The sequence below is a fragment of the Cololabis saira genome, unplaced genomic scaffold (genome assembly GCF_033807715.1).
Source record: "Cololabis saira isolate AMF1-May2022 unplaced genomic scaffold, fColSai1.1 scf031, whole genome shotgun sequence".
Taxonomy (NCBI): Eukaryota; Metazoa; Chordata; class Actinopteri; order Beloniformes; family Belonidae; genus Cololabis; species Cololabis saira.
The window spans coordinates 193,805-205,000 of record NW_026906195.1 but is presented as its reverse complement, the minus strand read 5'-3'; the positions used below and the strand labels follow the sequence as shown (position 1 = coordinate 205,000).

Sequence of the window (11,196 nt, the reverse complement as noted above, 5' to 3'; positions counted from 1 at the left end):
GTTAGCAGAAGCTGCAGCTTGAAATACCTCTTATATGGAGTTGAAGATAAGTCATATAATATAAGTCATTGATTTGTTGGTGATAATAATTTAGAAGCGCTTATTTGTTGGAGTTAAAGTGCCTTAACCATGTGCAAAACACTTTAGGACGTGAGCTTTCGCTGTTACCACGTTGAAATATATGTGGGTAGATTAAGCGAGAGCGTTCTCTGCAGGTTGAAAAAGCTTACAGCACCTGGTATTCCCAGGCGGTCTCCCATCCAAGTACTAACCAGGCCCGACCCTGCTTAGCTTCCGAGATCAGACGAGATCGGGCGCATCCAGGCTGGTATGGCCGTAAGCAGAAGCTGCAGCTTGAAATACCTCTTGTATGGAGTTGAAGATAAGTCATAGAATATAAGTCATAGATTTGTTGGTTTTATTTGTTGGAGTTAAAGTGCCTTAACCATGTGCAAAACACTTTAGGACGTGAGCTGTCGCTGTTACCACGTTGAAATATGTGTGGGTAGATTAAGCGAGAGCGCTCTCTGCAGGTTGAAAAAGCTTACAGCACCTGGTATTCCCAGGCTGTCTCCCATCCAAGTACTAACCAGGCCCGACCCTGCTTAGCTTCCGAAATCAGACGAGATCAGGCGCATCCAGGCTGGTATGGCCGTTAGCAGAAGCTGCAGCTTGAAATACCTCTTATATGGAGTTGAAGATAAGTCATATAATATAAGTCATTGATTTGTTGGTGATAATAATTTAGAAGCGCTTATTTGTTGGAGTTAAAGTGCCTTAACCATGTGCAAAACACTTTAGGACGTGAGCTTTCGCTGTTACCACGTTGAAATATATGTGGTTAGATTAAGCGAGAGCGTTCTCTGCAGGTTGAAAAAGCTTACAGCACCTGGTATTCCAAGGCGGTCTCCCATCCAAGTACTAACCAGGCCCCACCCTGCTTAGCTTCCGAGATCAGACGAGATCGGGCGCATCCAGGCTGGTATGGCAGTAAGCAGAAGCTGCAGCTTGAAATACCTCTTGTATGGAGTTGAAGATAAGTCATAGAATATAAGTCATAGATTTGTTGTTTTTTTTTTTTTGTAGTTAAAGTGCCTTAACCATGTGCAAAAGACTTTAGGACGTGAGCTGTCGCTGTTACCACGTTGAAATATGTGTGGGTAGATTAAGCGAGAGCGCTCTCTGCTGGTTGAAAAAGCTTACAGCACCCTGTATTCCCAGGCGGTCTCCCATCCAAGTACTAACCAGGCCCGACCCTGCTTAGCTTCCGAGATCAGATGAGATTGGACGCATCCAGGCTGGTATGGCCGTAAGCTGAAGCTGCACCTTGAAATACCTCTTGTATGGAGTTGAAGATAAGTCATAGAATATAAGTCATAGATTTGTTTTTTTTATTTGTTGGAGTTAAAGTGCCTTAACCATGTGCAAAACACTTTAGGACGTGAGCTGTCGCTGTTACCACGTTGAAATATGTGTGGGTAGATTAAGCGAGAGCGTTCTCTGCTGGTTGAAAAAGCTTACAGCACCTGGTATTCCCAGGCGGTCTCCCATCCAAGTACTAACCAGGCCCGACCCTGCTTAGCTTCCGAGATCAGACGAGATCGGGCGCATCCAGGCTGGTATGGCCGTAAGCAGAAGCTGCTGCTTGAAATACCTCTTATATGGAGTTGAAGATAAGTCATAGAATATAAGTCATTGATTTGTTGGTTTTATTTGTTGGAGTTAAAGTGCCTTAACCATGTGCCAAACACTTTAGGACGTGAGCTGTCGCTGTTACCACGTTGAAATATGTGTGGGTAGATTAAGCGTGAGCGCTCTCTGCTGGTTGAAAAAGCTTACAGCACCTGGTATTCCCAGGCGGTCTCCCATCCAAGTACTAACAAGGCCCGACCCTGCTTAGCTTCCGAGATCAGACAAGATCGGGCGCATCCAGGCTGGTATGGCCGTAAGCAGAAGCTGCAGCTTGAAATACCTCTTATATGGAGTTGAAGATAAGTCATAGAATATAAGTCATTGATTTGTTGGTTTTATTTGTTGGAGTTAAAGTGCCTTAACGATGTGCAAAACACTTTAGGACGTGAGCTGTCGCTGTTACCACGTTGAAATATGTGTGGCTAGATTAAGCGAGACCGTTCTCTGCTGGTTGAAAAAGCTTACAGCACCTGGTATTCCCAGGCGGTCTCCCATCCAAGTACTAACCAGGCCCGACCCTGCTTAGCTTCCGAGATCAGACGAGATCGGGCGCATCCAGGCTGGTATGGCCGTAAGCAGAAGCTGCAGCTTGAAATACTTCTTATATGGAGTTGAAGATAAGTATATAATACAAGTCATTGATTTGTTGGTGATAATAATTTAGAAGCGCTTATTTGTTGGAGTTAAAGTGCCTTAACCATGTGCAAAACACTTTAGGACGTGAGCTGTCGCTGTTACCACGTTGAAATATGTGTGGGTGGATTAAGCGAGAGCGCTCTCTGCTGGTTGAAAAAGCTTACAGCACCAGGTATTCCCAGGCGGTCTCCCATCCAAGTACTAACCAGGCCCGACCCTGCTTAGCTTCCGAGATCAGACGAGATCGGGCGCATCCAGGCTGGTATAGCCGTAAGCAGAAGCTGCTGCTTGAAATACCTCTTATATGGAGTTGAAGATAAGTCATAGAATATAAGTCATTGATTTGTTGGTTTTATTTGTTGGAGTTAAAGTGCCTTAACCATGTGCAAAACACTTTAGGACGTGAGCTGTCGCTGTTACCACGTTGAAATATGTGTGGGTAGATTAAGCGAGAGCGCTCTCTGCTGGTTGAAAAAGCTTACAGCACCTGGTATTCCCAGGCGGTCTCCCATCCAAGTACTAACCAGGCCCGACCCTGCTTAGCTTCCGAGATCAGACGAGATCGGGCGCATCCAGGGTGGTATGGCCGTAAGCTGAAGCTGCAGCTTGAAATACTTCTTATATGGAGTTGAAGATAAGTATATAATACAAGTCATTGATTTGTTGGTGATAATAATTTAGAAGCGCTTATTTGTTGGAGTTAAAGTGCCTTAACCATGTGCAAAACACTTTAGGACGTGAGCTGTCGCTGTTACCACGTTGAAATTTGTGTGGGTAGATTAAGCGAGAGCGCTCTCTGCTGGTTGAAAAAGCTTACAGCACCTGGTATTCCCAGGCGGTCTCCCATCCAAGTACTAACCAGGCCCGACCCTGCTTAGCTTCCGAGATCAGACGAGATCGGGCGCATCCAGGCTGGTATGGCCGTTAGCTGAAGATGCAGCTTGAAATACCTCTTATATGGAGTTGAAGATAAGTCATATAATATAAGTCATTGATTTGTTGGTTTTATTTGTAGGAGTTAAAGTGCCTTAACCATGTGCAAAACACTTTAGGACGTGAGCTGTCGCTGTTACCACGTTGAAATATGTGTGGGTAGATTAAGCGAGAGCGTTCTCTGCTGGTTGAAAATGCTTACAGCACCTGGTATTCCCAGGCGGTCTCCTATCCAAGTACTAACCTGGCCCGACCCTGCTTAGCTTCCGAGATCAGACGAGATCGGGCGCATCCAGGCTGGTATGGCCGTAAGCAGAATCTGCTGCTTGAAATACCTCTTATATGGAGTTGAAGATAAGTCATAGAATATAAGTCATTGATTTGTTGGTTTTATTTGTTGGAGTTAAAGTGCCTTAACCATGTGCAAAACACTTTAGGACGTGAGCTGTCGCTGTTACCACGTTGAAATATGTGTGGGTAGATTAAGCGAGAGCGCTCTCTGCTGGTTGAAAAAGCTTACAGCACCTGATATTCCCAGGCGGTCTCCCATCCAAGTACTAACCAGGCCCGACCCTGCTTAGCTTCCGAGATCAGACGAGATCGGGCGCATCCAGGCTGGTATGGCCGTAAGCTTAAGCTGCAGCTTGAAATACCTCTTATATGGAGTTGAAGATAAGTCATATAATATAAGTCATTGATTTGTTGGTGATAATAATTTAGAAGCGCTTATTTGTTGGAGTTAAAGTGCCTTAACCATGTGCAAAACACTTTAGGACGTGAGCTGTCGCTGTTACCACGTTGAAATATGTGTGGGTAGATTAAGCGAGAGCGCTCTCTGCTGGTTGAAAAAGCTTACAGCACCTGGTATTCCCAGGCGGTCTCCCATCCAAGTACTAACCAGGCCCGACCCTGCTTAGCTTCCGAGATCAGACGAGATCGGGCGCATCCAGGCTGGTATGGCCGTAAGCAGAAGCTGCAGCTTGAAATACCTCTTATATGGAGTTGAAGATAAGTCATAGAATATAAGTCATTGATTTGTTGGTTTTATTTGTTGGAGTTAAAGTGCCTTAACCATGTGCAAAACACTTTAGGACGTGAGCTGTCGCTGTTACCACGTTGAAATATGTGTGTGTAGATTAAGCGAGAGCGCTCTCTGCTGGTTGAAAAAGCTTACAGCACCTGGTATTCCCAGGCGGTTTCCCATCCAAGTACTAACCAGGCCCGACCCTGCTTAGCTTCCGAGATCAGACGAGATCGGGCTCATCCAGGCTGGTATGGCCGTAAGCAGAAGCTGCAGCTTGAAATACCTCTTATATGGAGTTGAAGATAAGTCATAGAATATAAGTCATTGATCTATTGGTTTTATTTGTTGGAGTTAAGGTGCCTTAACCATGTGCAAAACACTTTAGGACGTGAGCTGTCGCAGTTACCACGTTGAAATATGTGTGGGTAGATTAAGCGAGAGCGTTCTCTGCTGGTTGAAAAAGCATACAGCACCTGGTATTCCCAGGCGGTCTCCCATCCAAGTACTAACCAGGCCCGACCCTGCTTAGCTTCCGAGATCAGGCGAGATCGGGCGCATCGAGGCTGGTATGGCCGTAAGCTGAAGCTGCAGCTTGAAATACCTCTTATATGGAGTTGAAGATAAGTCATATAATATAAGTCATTGATTTGTTGGTGATAATAATTTAGAAGCGCTTATTTGTTGGAGTTAAAGTGCCTTAACCATGTGCAAAACACTTTAGGACGTGAGCTGTCGCTGTTACCACGTTGAAATATGTGTGGGTAGATTAAGCGAGAGCGCTCTCTGCTGGTTGAAAAAGCTTACAGCACCTGGTATTCCCAGGCGGTCTCCCATCCAAGTACTAACCAGGCCCGACCCTGCTTAGCTTCTGAGATCAGACGAGATCGGGCGCATCCAGGCTGGTATGGCCGTAAGCAGAAGCTGCAGCTTGAAATACCTCTTATATGGAGTTGAAGATAAGTCATAGAATATAAGTCATTGATTTGTTGGTTTTATTTGTTGGAGTTAAAGTGCCTTAACCATGTGCAAAACACTTTAGGACGTGAGCTGTCGCTGTTACCACGTTGAAATATGTGTGGGTAGATTAAGCGAGAGCGCTCTCTGCTGCTTGAAAAAGCTTAAAGCACCTGGTATTCCCAGGCGGTCTCCCATCCAAGTACTAACCAGGCCCGACCCTGCTTAGCTTCCGAGATCAGACGAGATCGGGCGCATCCAGGCTGGTATGGCCGTGAGCTGAAGTTGCAGCTTGAAATACCTCTTATATGGAGTTGAAGATAAGTCATATAATATAAGTCATTGATTTGTTGGTGATAATAATTTAGAAGCGCTTATTTGTTGGAGTTAAAGTGCCTTAACCATGTGCAAAACACTTTAGGACGTGAGCTGTCGCTGTTACCACGTTGAAATTTGTGTGGGTAGATTAAGCGAGAGCGCTCTCTGCTGGTTGAAAAAGCTTACAGCACCTGGTATTCCCAGGCGGTCTCCCATCCAAGTACTAACCAGGCCCGACCCTGCTTAGCTTCCGAGATCAGACGAGATCGGGCGCATCCAGGCTGGTATGGCCGTAAGCAGAAGCTGCAGCTTGAAATACCTCTTATATGGAGTTGAAGATAAGTCATAGAATATAAGTCATTGATTTGTTGGTTTTATTTGTTGGAGTTAAAGTGCCTTAACCATGTGCAAAACACTTTAGGACGTGAGCTGTCGCTGTTACCACGTTGAAATATGTGTGGGTAGATTAAGCGAGAGCGTTCTCTGCTGGTTGAAAATGCTTACAGCACCTGGTATTCCCAGGCGGTCTCCTATCCAAGTACTAACCTGGCCCGACCCTGCTTAGCTTCCGAGATCAGACGAGATCGGGCGCTTCCAGGCTGGTATGGCCGTAAGCAGAATCTGCTGCTTGAAATACCTCTTATATGGAGTTGAAGATAAGTCATAGAATATAAGTCATTGATTTGTTGGTTTTATTTGTTGGAGTTAAAGTGCCTTAACCATGTGCAAAACACTTTAGGACGTGAGCTGTCGCTGTTACCACGTTGAAATATGTGTGGGTAGATTAAGCAAGAGCGCTCTCTGCTGGTTGAAAAAGCTTACAGCACCTGATATTCCCAGGCGGTCTCCCATCCAAGTACTAACCAGGCCCGACCCTGCTTAGCTTCCGAGATCAGACGAGATCGGGCGCATCCAGGCTGGTATGGCCGTAAGCTGAAGCTGCAGCTTGAAATACCTGTTATATGGAGTTGAAGATAAGTCATATAATATAAGTCATTGATTTGTTGGTGATAATAATTTAGAAGCGCATATTTGTTGGAGTTAAAGTGCCTTAACCATGTGAAAAACAATTTAGGACGTGAGCTGTCGCTGTTACCACGTTGAAATATGTGTGGGTAGATTAAGCGAGAGCGCTCTCTGCTGGTTGAAAAAGCTTACAGCACCTGGTATTCCCAGGCGGTCTCCCATCCAAGTACTAACCAGGCCCGACCCTGCTTAGCTTCCGAGATCAGATGAGATCGGTCGCATCCATGCTGGTATGGCCGTAAGCAGAAGCTGCAGCTTGAAATACCTCTTATATGGAGTTGAAGATAAGTCATAAAATATAAGTCATTGATTTGTTGGTGATAATAATTTAGAAGCGCTTATTTGTTGGAGTTAAAGTGCCTTAACCATGTGCAAAACACTTTAGGACGTGAGCTGTCGCTGTTACCACGTTGAAATATGTGTGGGTAGATTAAGCGAGAGCGCTCTCTGCTGGTTGAAAAAGCTTACAGCACCTGATATTCCCAGGCGGTCTCCCATCCAAGTACTAACCAGGCCCGACCCTGCTTAGCTTCCGAGATCAGACGAGATCGGGCGCATCCAGGCTGGTATGGCCGTAAGCAGAATCTGCTGCTTGAAATACCTCTTATATGGAGTTGAAGATAAGTCATAGAATATAAGTCATTGATTTGTTGGTTTTATTTGTTGGAGTTAAAGTGCCTTAACCATGTGCAAAACACTTTAGGACGTGAGCTGTCGCTGTTACCACGTTGAAATATGTGTGGGTAGATTAAGCGAGAGCGCTCTCTGCTGGTTGAAAAAGCTTACAGCACCTGATATTCCCAGGCGGTCTCCCATCCAAGTACTAACCAGGCCCGACCCTGCTTAGCTTCCGAGATCAGACGAGATCGGGCGCATCCAGGCTGGTATGGCCGTAAGCTTAAGCTGCAGCTTGAAATACCTCTTATATGGAGTTGAAGATAAGTCATATAATATAAGTCATTGATTTGTTGGTGATAATAATTTAGAAGCGCTTATTTGTTGGAGTTAAAGTGCCCTAACCATGTGCAAAACAGTTTAGGACGTGAGCTGTCGCTGTTACCACGTTGAAATATGTGTGGGTAGATTAAGCGAGAGCACTCTCTGCTGGATGAAAAAGCTTACAGCACCTGGTATTCCCAGGCGGTCTCCCATCCAAATCCTAACCAGGCCTGACCCTGCTTAGCTTCCGAGATCAGACGAGATCGGGCGCATCCAGGCTGGTATGGCCATTAGCTGAAGCTGCAGCTTGAAATACCTCTTATATGGAGTTGAAGATAAGTCATATAATATAAGTCATTGATTTGTTGGTGATAATAATTTAGAAGCGCATATTTGTTGGAGTTAAAGTGCCTTAACCATGTGAAAAACACTTTAGGACGTGAGCTGTCGCTGTTACCACGTTGAAATATGTGTGGGTAGATTAAGCGAGAGCGCTCTCTGCTGGTTGAAAAAGCTTACAGCACCTGGTATTCCCAGGCGGTCTCCCATCCAAGGACTAACGAGGCCCGACCCTGCTTAGCTTCCGAGATCAGATGAGATCGGGCGCATCCAGGCTGGTATGGCCGTAAGCAGAAGCTGCAGCTTGAAATACCTCTTATATGGAGTTGAAGATAAGTCATAAAATATAAGTCATTGATTTGTTGGTGATAATAATTTAGAAGCGCTTATTTGTTGGAGTTGAAGTGCCTTAACCATGTGCAAAACACTTTAGGACGTGAGCTGTCGCTGTTACCACGTTGAAATATGTGTGGCTAGATTAAGCGAGAGCGTTCTCTGCTGGTTGAAGAAGCTTACAGCACCTGGTATTCCCAGGCGGTCTCCCATCCAAGTACTAAAAAGGCCCGACCCTGCTTAGCTTCCGAGATCAGACGAGATCGGGCGCATCCAGGCTTGTATGGCCGTAAGCAGAAGCTGCAGATTGAAATACCTCTTATATGGAGTTGAAGATAAGTCATAGCATATAAGTCATTGATTTGTTGGTTTTATTTGTTGGAGTTAAAGTGCCTTAACCATGTGCAAAACACTTTAGGACGTGAGCTGTCGCTGTTACCACGTTGAAATATGTGTGGGTAGATTAAGCGAGGGCGCTCTCTGCTGGTTGAAAAAGCTTACAGCACCTGGTATTCCCAGGCGGTCTCCCATCCAAGTACTAACCAGGCCCGACCCTGCTTAGCTTCCGAGATCAGACGAGATCGGGCGCATCCAGGCTGGTATGGCCGTAAGCAGAAGCTGCAGCTTGAAATACCTCTTATAGGGAGTTGAAGATAAGTCATAGAATATAAGTCATTGATTTGTTGGTTTTATTTGTTGGAGTTAAAGTGCCTTAACCATGTGCAAAACACTTTAGGACGTGAGCTGTCGCTGTTACCACGTTGAAATATGTGTGTGTAGATTAAGCGAGAGCGCTCTCTGCTGGTTGAAAAAGCTTACAGCACCTGGTATTCCCAGGCGGTTTCCCATCCAAGTACTAACCAGGCCCGACCCTGCTTAGCTTCCGAGATCAGACGAGATCGGGCTCATCCAGGCTGGTATGGCCGTAAGCAGAAGCTGCAGCTTGAAATACCTCTTATATGGAGTTGAAGATAAGTCATAGAATATAAGTCATTGATCTATTGGTTTTATTTGTTGGAGTTAAGGTGCCTTAACCATGTGCAAAACACTTTAGGACGTGAGCTGTCGCAGTTACCACGTTGAAATATGTGTGGGTAGATTAAGCGAGAGCGTTCTCTGCTGGTTGAAAAAGCATACAGCACCTGGTATTCCCAGGCGGTCTCCCATCCAAGTACTAACCAGGCCCGACCCTGCTTAGCTTCCGAGATCAGGCGAGATCGGGCGCATCGAGGCTGGTATGGCCGTAAGCTGAAGCTGCAGCTTGAAATACCTCTTATATGGAGTTGAAGATAAGTCATATAATATAAGTCATTGATTTGTTGGTGATAATAATTTAGAAGCGCTTATTTGTTGGAGTTAAAGTGCCTTAACCATGTGCAAAACACTTTAGGACGTGAGCTGTCGCTGTTACCACGTTGAAATATGTGTGGGTAGATTAAGCGAGAGCGCTCTCTGCTGGTTGAAAAAGCTTACAGCACCTGGTATTCCCAGGCGGTCTCCCATCCAAGTACTAACCAGGCCCGACCCTGCTTAGCTTCCGAGATCAGACGAGATCGGGCGCATCCAGGCTGGTATGGCCGTAAGCAGAAGCTGCAGCTTGAAATACCTCTTATATGGAGTTGAAGATAAGTCATAGAATATAAGTCATTGATTTGTTGGTTTTATTTGTTGGAGTTAAAGTGCCTTAACCATGTGCAAAACACTTTAGGACGTGAGCTGTCGCTGTTACCACGTTGAAATATGTGTGGGTAGATTAAGCGAGAGCGCTCTCTGCTGCTTGAAAAAGCTTACAGCACCTGGTATTCCCAGGCGGTCTCCCATCCAAGTACTAACCAGGCCCGACCCTGCTTAGCTTCCGAGATCAGACGAGATCGGGCGCATCCACGCTGGTATGGCCGTGAGCTGAAGCTGCAGCTTGAAATACCTCTTATATGGAGTTGAAGATAAGTTATATAATATAAGTCATTGATTTGTTGGTGATAATAATTTAGAAGCGCTTATTTGTTGGAGTTAAAGTGCCTCAACCATGTGCAAAACACTTTAGGACGTGAGCTGTCGCTGTTACCACGTTGAAATTTGTGTGGGTAGATTAAGCGAGAGCGCTCTCTGCTGGTTGAAAAAGCTTACAGCACCTGGTATTCCCAGGCGGTCTCCCATCCAAGTACTAACCAGGCCCGACCCTGCTTAGCTTCCGAGATCAGACGAGATCGGGCTCATCCAGGCTGTTATGGCCGTAAGCAGAAGCTGCAGCTTGAAATACCTCTTATATGGAGTTGAAGATAAGTCATAGAATATAAGTCATTGATCTGTTGGTTTTATTTGTTGGAGTTAAGGTGCCTTAACCATGTGCAAAACACTTTAGGACGTGAGCTGTCGCTGTTACCACGTTGAAATATGTGTGGGTAGATTAAGCGAGAGCGCTCTCTGCTGGTTGAAAAAGCTTACAGCACCTGGTATTCCCAGGCGGTCTCCCATCCAAGTACTAACCAGGCCCGACCCTGCTTAGCTTCTGAGATCAGACGAGATCGGGCGCATCCAGGCTGGTATGGCCGTAAGCAGAAGCTGCAGCTTGAAATACCTCTTATATGGAGTTGAAGATAAGTCATAGAATATAAGTCATTGATTTGTTGGTTTTATTTGTTGGAGTTAAAGTGCCTTAACCATGTGCAAAACACTTATGGACGTGAGCTGTCGCTGTTACCACGTTGAAATATGTGTGGGTAGATTAAGCGAGAGCGCTCTCTGCTGCTTGAAAAAGCTTACAGCACCTGGTATTCCCAGGCGGTCTCCCATCCAAGTACTAACCAGGCCCGACCCTGCTTAGCTTCCGAGATCAGACGAGATCGGGCGCATCCAGGCTGGTATGGCCGTGAGCTGAAGTTGCAGCTTGAAATACCTCTTATATGGAGTTGAAGATAAGTCATATAATATAAGTCATTGATTTGTTGGTGATAATAATTTAGAAGCGCTTATTTGTTGGAGTTAAAGTGCCTTAACCATGT

General features: G+C 45.5%; 33 non-coding genes and 2 pseudogenes across 33 annotated transcripts; all 35 read right to left on the bottom strand.

Moving 5' to 3' along the window:
• The window catches only part of LOC133428383 (5S ribosomal RNA), a 119-nt pseudogene extending 113 nt beyond the window's left edge, over positions 1-6 (bottom strand).
• A 217-nt stretch (positions 7-223) lies between these two features.
• On the bottom strand, positions 224-342 carry LOC133428412 (5S ribosomal RNA). Its single transcript, XR_009773424.1, has one exon. It is a non-coding gene; the product is annotated as a 5S ribosomal RNA (ribosomal RNA).
• A 199-nt stretch (positions 343-541) lies between these two features.
• Positions 542-660, bottom strand: LOC133428361 (5S ribosomal RNA). Its single transcript, XR_009773397.1, has one exon. It is a non-coding gene; the product is annotated as a 5S ribosomal RNA (ribosomal RNA).
• Positions 661-877: 217 nt separating this feature from the next.
• LOC133428755 (5S ribosomal RNA) lies at positions 878-996 on the bottom strand. Its single transcript, XR_009773752.1, has one exon. It is a non-coding gene; the product is annotated as a 5S ribosomal RNA (ribosomal RNA).
• A 200-nt stretch (positions 997-1,196) lies between these two features.
• On the bottom strand, positions 1,197-1,315 carry LOC133428903 (5S ribosomal RNA). The gene has a single exon (XR_009773891.1). It is a non-coding gene; the product is annotated as a 5S ribosomal RNA (ribosomal RNA).
• A 199-nt stretch (positions 1,316-1,514) lies between these two features.
• Positions 1,515-1,633, bottom strand: LOC133428411 (5S ribosomal RNA). Its single transcript, XR_009773423.1, has one exon. It is a non-coding gene; the product is annotated as a 5S ribosomal RNA (ribosomal RNA).
• Positions 1,634-1,832: 199 nt separating this feature from the next.
• Positions 1,833-1,951, bottom strand: LOC133428833 (5S ribosomal RNA). Its single transcript, XR_009773825.1, has one exon. It is a non-coding gene; the product is annotated as a 5S ribosomal RNA (ribosomal RNA).
• A 199-nt stretch (positions 1,952-2,150) lies between these two features.
• LOC133428410 (5S ribosomal RNA) lies at positions 2,151-2,269 on the bottom strand. Its single transcript, XR_009773422.1, has one exon. It is a non-coding gene; the product is annotated as a 5S ribosomal RNA (ribosomal RNA).
• Positions 2,270-2,485: 216 nt separating this feature from the next.
• On the bottom strand, positions 2,486-2,604 carry LOC133428527 (5S ribosomal RNA). The gene has a single exon (XR_009773534.1). It is a non-coding gene; the product is annotated as a 5S ribosomal RNA (ribosomal RNA).
• A 199-nt stretch (positions 2,605-2,803) lies between these two features.
• Positions 2,804-2,922, bottom strand: LOC133428502 (5S ribosomal RNA). Its single transcript, XR_009773510.1, has one exon. It is a non-coding gene; the product is annotated as a 5S ribosomal RNA (ribosomal RNA).
• Positions 2,923-3,138: 216 nt separating this feature from the next.
• On the bottom strand, positions 3,139-3,257 carry LOC133428539 (5S ribosomal RNA). The gene has a single exon (XR_009773546.1). It is a non-coding gene; the product is annotated as a 5S ribosomal RNA (ribosomal RNA).
• Positions 3,258-3,456: 199 nt separating this feature from the next.
• Positions 3,457-3,575, bottom strand: LOC133428622 (5S ribosomal RNA). The gene has a single exon (XR_009773624.1). It is a non-coding gene; the product is annotated as a 5S ribosomal RNA (ribosomal RNA).
• A 199-nt stretch (positions 3,576-3,774) lies between these two features.
• LOC133428516 (5S ribosomal RNA) lies at positions 3,775-3,893 on the bottom strand. Its single transcript, XR_009773523.1, has one exon. It is a non-coding gene; the product is annotated as a 5S ribosomal RNA (ribosomal RNA).
• A 217-nt stretch (positions 3,894-4,110) lies between these two features.
• Positions 4,111-4,229, bottom strand: LOC133428409 (5S ribosomal RNA). The gene has a single exon (XR_009773421.1). It is a non-coding gene; the product is annotated as a 5S ribosomal RNA (ribosomal RNA).
• A 199-nt stretch (positions 4,230-4,428) lies between these two features.
• On the bottom strand, positions 4,429-4,547 carry LOC133428724 (5S ribosomal RNA). Its single transcript, XR_009773723.1, has one exon. It is a non-coding gene; the product is annotated as a 5S ribosomal RNA (ribosomal RNA).
• A 199-nt stretch (positions 4,548-4,746) lies between these two features.
• Positions 4,747-4,865, bottom strand: LOC133428870 (5S ribosomal RNA). Its single transcript, XR_009773860.1, has one exon. It is a non-coding gene; the product is annotated as a 5S ribosomal RNA (ribosomal RNA).
• Positions 4,866-5,082: 217 nt separating this feature from the next.
• Positions 5,083-5,201, bottom strand: LOC133428636 (5S ribosomal RNA). Its single transcript, XR_009773637.1, has one exon. It is a non-coding gene; the product is annotated as a 5S ribosomal RNA (ribosomal RNA).
• Positions 5,202-5,400: 199 nt separating this feature from the next.
• LOC133428822 (5S ribosomal RNA) lies at positions 5,401-5,519 on the bottom strand. The gene has a single exon (XR_009773815.1). It is a non-coding gene; the product is annotated as a 5S ribosomal RNA (ribosomal RNA).
• A 217-nt stretch (positions 5,520-5,736) lies between these two features.
• On the bottom strand, positions 5,737-5,855 carry LOC133428408 (5S ribosomal RNA). The gene has a single exon (XR_009773420.1). It is a non-coding gene; the product is annotated as a 5S ribosomal RNA (ribosomal RNA).
• Positions 5,856-6,054: 199 nt separating this feature from the next.
• Positions 6,055-6,173, bottom strand: LOC133428571 (5S ribosomal RNA). Its single transcript, XR_009773576.1, has one exon. It is a non-coding gene; the product is annotated as a 5S ribosomal RNA (ribosomal RNA).
• Positions 6,174-6,372: 199 nt separating this feature from the next.
• Positions 6,373-6,491, bottom strand: LOC133428515 (5S ribosomal RNA). The gene has a single exon (XR_009773522.1). It is a non-coding gene; the product is annotated as a 5S ribosomal RNA (ribosomal RNA).
• A 217-nt stretch (positions 6,492-6,708) lies between these two features.
• LOC133428744 (5S ribosomal RNA) lies at positions 6,709-6,827 on the bottom strand. Its single transcript, XR_009773742.1, has one exon. It is a non-coding gene; the product is annotated as a 5S ribosomal RNA (ribosomal RNA).
• Positions 6,828-7,044: 217 nt separating this feature from the next.
• On the bottom strand, positions 7,045-7,163 carry LOC133428514 (5S ribosomal RNA). The gene has a single exon (XR_009773521.1). It is a non-coding gene; the product is annotated as a 5S ribosomal RNA (ribosomal RNA).
• A 199-nt stretch (positions 7,164-7,362) lies between these two features.
• Positions 7,363-7,481, bottom strand: LOC133428513 (5S ribosomal RNA). Its single transcript, XR_009773520.1, has one exon. It is a non-coding gene; the product is annotated as a 5S ribosomal RNA (ribosomal RNA).
• A 217-nt stretch (positions 7,482-7,698) lies between these two features.
• Positions 7,699-7,817, bottom strand: LOC133428382 (5S ribosomal RNA; annotated as a pseudogene).
• A 217-nt stretch (positions 7,818-8,034) lies between these two features.
• Positions 8,035-8,153, bottom strand: LOC133428850 (5S ribosomal RNA). Its single transcript, XR_009773841.1, has one exon. It is a non-coding gene; the product is annotated as a 5S ribosomal RNA (ribosomal RNA).
• A 217-nt stretch (positions 8,154-8,370) lies between these two features.
• Positions 8,371-8,489, bottom strand: LOC133428902 (5S ribosomal RNA). The gene has a single exon (XR_009773890.1). It is a non-coding gene; the product is annotated as a 5S ribosomal RNA (ribosomal RNA).
• Positions 8,490-8,688: 199 nt separating this feature from the next.
• Positions 8,689-8,807, bottom strand: LOC133428407 (5S ribosomal RNA). Its single transcript, XR_009773419.1, has one exon. It is a non-coding gene; the product is annotated as a 5S ribosomal RNA (ribosomal RNA).
• A 199-nt stretch (positions 8,808-9,006) lies between these two features.
• Positions 9,007-9,125, bottom strand: LOC133428723 (5S ribosomal RNA). The gene has a single exon (XR_009773722.1). It is a non-coding gene; the product is annotated as a 5S ribosomal RNA (ribosomal RNA).
• A 199-nt stretch (positions 9,126-9,324) lies between these two features.
• Positions 9,325-9,443, bottom strand: LOC133428869 (5S ribosomal RNA). The gene has a single exon (XR_009773859.1). It is a non-coding gene; the product is annotated as a 5S ribosomal RNA (ribosomal RNA).
• Positions 9,444-9,660: 217 nt separating this feature from the next.
• Positions 9,661-9,779, bottom strand: LOC133428406 (5S ribosomal RNA). The gene has a single exon (XR_009773418.1). It is a non-coding gene; the product is annotated as a 5S ribosomal RNA (ribosomal RNA).
• A 199-nt stretch (positions 9,780-9,978) lies between these two features.
• LOC133428791 (5S ribosomal RNA) lies at positions 9,979-10,097 on the bottom strand. The gene has a single exon (XR_009773785.1). It is a non-coding gene; the product is annotated as a 5S ribosomal RNA (ribosomal RNA).
• A 217-nt stretch (positions 10,098-10,314) lies between these two features.
• On the bottom strand, positions 10,315-10,433 carry LOC133428846 (5S ribosomal RNA). The gene has a single exon (XR_009773837.1). It is a non-coding gene; the product is annotated as a 5S ribosomal RNA (ribosomal RNA).
• A 199-nt stretch (positions 10,434-10,632) lies between these two features.
• Positions 10,633-10,751, bottom strand: LOC133428635 (5S ribosomal RNA). Its single transcript, XR_009773636.1, has one exon. It is a non-coding gene; the product is annotated as a 5S ribosomal RNA (ribosomal RNA).
• A 199-nt stretch (positions 10,752-10,950) lies between these two features.
• Positions 10,951-11,069, bottom strand: LOC133428595 (5S ribosomal RNA). Its single transcript, XR_009773599.1, has one exon. It is a non-coding gene; the product is annotated as a 5S ribosomal RNA (ribosomal RNA).
• Positions 11,070-11,196: the final 127 nt, after the last annotated feature.